Genomic DNA, 3,172 nt, shown 5'->3' with positions numbered 1-3,172 from the left:
ATAAACAAAGCGTATTTTAACATAGCTTCTCATGAACATATGGATAGATACATCCCTATTTTTAAAATATAGCAAACCTGGATTATGTTGTAGGTCAATGCTTTTTGGAATTTTGGAAAGGAGATAACATTTGAAATGTAACTACATAAAATACCCAATAAAGATAAAGTTAAAATTAAAGTTGTATTTTGATTGTGTGATCCTGAATCTGAGACATCTACTATGTCTCCCATCCTTTTTCTCCTCTTCCTCTTTTTTTAAAAATGAGGGTTATAACTTTATAGTCAAAATAATAATCTTTCTGTCTCAGTCTCCTGAGTGCTAGAATTACAGATGGCCCATTCTGATGATTGCACAAGGAAGGAAAGGGAGAAGGGGGAACATTTCTTCCTCTAGAAGAGTCAGTCTCTGTGCCTGAATGCTCATCACTATAAATGTTTTATCACAGTGGATTGTGATGGGATCTTAGACTGGGACCTTAGGTTAAAGAGATGTATTTCTTCATTCCTGGAGACTAGGTGACTCAAATGAAAGTACTGGCAAAGTGACCTTTCCACATAGGTCTTTCTCCATGATTTTTGTGGCTTCCCTCTTCTTCTGCACCTGCTTTGCCATTGAGCCAGTCCTCCCCTTGGTGTGCCCATCACAGGCTTCTGTGCAGTCCTAATAATATCCCTACTCAGCAATTGTGTTAGGGCATATGTTAACAAACTTGTTTCAGTTTAATTATCCTATTTAAGTGTCTACATCAAATATGGGTACTTTTTGGGCACAATAATAGTTCAGGAAGTCTGTGTGGGAATTCTGACGGGATAGATTTTATTCTACAACACCATCTGAAAGCCATTGAGGCAGAAATGCCATGGGTGGGGTCTTCAGAGAGAGGCTCATCCTCATGAATGCCAAGACAGACAGAAGAAAGATCAACATCCCAGGTGCTTCTAATCAGGAATATTAGACTTGTGCCTCATAAACTTGAGTATGAATTGGTAACACCTGAAAAACTTATTTAATGCCTCAGGTTTTTGAGCCAAGACTTAAGGTATACTTCAGACGTTGATGCTAACTGTGTTAATACATAAAGTTCTACTGGAGCAGGAATGGATAACTTTGCTTACAAATTTCTAAAGCACTTTTGAGACAAACCCTTTATAGCCTATTGGCTTCCTAGAACTTAGCCAGCCCCGATAAATGGAGGTTTTAAGAACACACTTTGCTCTATATAGAAGTTCCATAACTGTAGCCAGTGAAAAGCCAATATTCTGTCATTATGTGTCTTCTTTAAAATAGGCTGTGATTGGCTGATAGGCAGTCTTAAAGGGCATCCTTATAGTAATGGAACTGAAAGTTAAGCTGTGTCTTCCCCTTAGCATTGGTGGGCATAAAAATAGTCTCTGTTAGGACCTAAGAGAGAATTGCATGTGTGCAGAGCTGCGGCTAGGGAACGCCCAGTGGCATCATAAAAGGCAGGTGATTTGTTCATATGACAGCCATATTGTCTATTTGTCTGCTGTTTTATAATTTTTTTTTTCTTCATTTTCCCTAACTCACCAATAAAACCTGAAATGGGTGTAATTTGAAGGATGTCTTTGCAAGATATATTTTCAGGTTAGTTTCTTGTTTGTTTAGTTTTTAAGTCTTCAGATAATAAAGAAATATCCTGAGAATTGACATACTTTGGCTATTTCTGCCAAAGAATAACATTAAACTGGTGAAATGTAAACTTTGTATTAATGAGGCCTGCTGTTTGTTTCTAGACCACCCATTCCCCCAAGGAAACAACAGCAACAGGAATCCTTTTTCACCCCACAGTTTGCCTACACATGCTGGCCTCTTGAGTAGTCTAATACTCAAGTCTGGTAGTTGTTGGTTTTTTCAACACTAAGGGTTGATTGAAGACCCTCATCCAGAACAGGACGCACTCTGTCACTGAACTATGTTCCCATCCCCTTTTATTTTAGTGGTTTTTATTTTGAGAAAAGGGGTCACAATGTAGCTTAGGCATATCTCAAACCTTCCATTCTCATCCTGCCTCAGCCTCCCCTGTATGTGCTATTACAGGACTAGCCACTAAGGTTGGGTCAGTTTCTTGGTTTGATAATAAAAATTTACAGAGAAAAGATGTGTAACTTACTGTTATACTGGCTCGCACAACCGTCTCGCCAGCAAGAACGACGCGGCACACAAAATAGGATTCTTCTGCGGTAAACTTTAATGCTCTCGAGAGGCAGAGCATAAGCTTGCAACACGTGAAGACGAAGACCCCGAACTATCTAGCCCATCCCCTTATAAAGGGATCAGTCCTCGCCTTGGACGTGGAGCCCCTGATTGGTTGAAACTCATCAGGTCCTATGACGCCACAGGAGAGGCAGAGCTCAAGGAGTGGAAAGTTACCCAGCGTGTGCGCACATGACTTGTTTACTGCTAACTCCAGCCAGATGTCAGCGCCATCTTGTAATGGAGAATGTGCAGGCAGCGCCCCCACATTTCCCCCTTTCTTTTATTCTTTAAGCAAAGTAGGACACCCATATTAGGAGGGCGGAGATAGAAGTCAAATCCTCATTAAGGTGTATAAAGACCATGTACAGGAGTAGCGCTAGGCTTTTTGTAGCCCGTAGTACTCTTGACCTCTCACTCTGCCGTTTTTCTGAGGGAGGGACACTGGGACAGGCAATTCTCACGCAAGATGACATATCTCCCAGAGATACCCTGCGACAAGGGGCTCTCAGTGTGATGCTTTGCTCGGCATCCCTCATGGGCTGCTCAAACCAGACACTCTAATCCTGTGCAATGAACTGAAGTTCTAGGAATGCAAGAGCTGTCTGGCTGGCGACCTACTGCTTAAGCATAGACAACCAGATATCGGCTGATGCTCCATGTTCCAGAGCGACAAGCGCTTGGGCAATAACCACCTTGTCTCTCTTTTTGTTTGGGTCTTGAGCTTTCAAACCAGCCAGAGAAGCAACACAAGTCCTCAGCAAAGGATTGCTCCAAAGAGTCCCACCCCCACCCAAGTTGATATCAGTGGTGAAAAGCTTAGGGAAGACTGTAGCATCATGTTCCACTGGAATTGGTTTCGGGAATGCCGACAGAATCGCCCATCTCGCCTCTCCTCTGACTCTCTGGTTCCAAAACATCAGGAGCAGGGCTGTCATCAGGAGTCTCCACCATT

Source organism: Micromys minutus, assembly GCF_963924665.1.
Source record: "Micromys minutus genome assembly, chromosome: 3".
NCBI lineage: Eukaryota > Metazoa > Chordata > Mammalia > Rodentia > Muridae > Micromys > Micromys minutus.
This window is presented reverse-complemented; position numbering follows the sequence as displayed.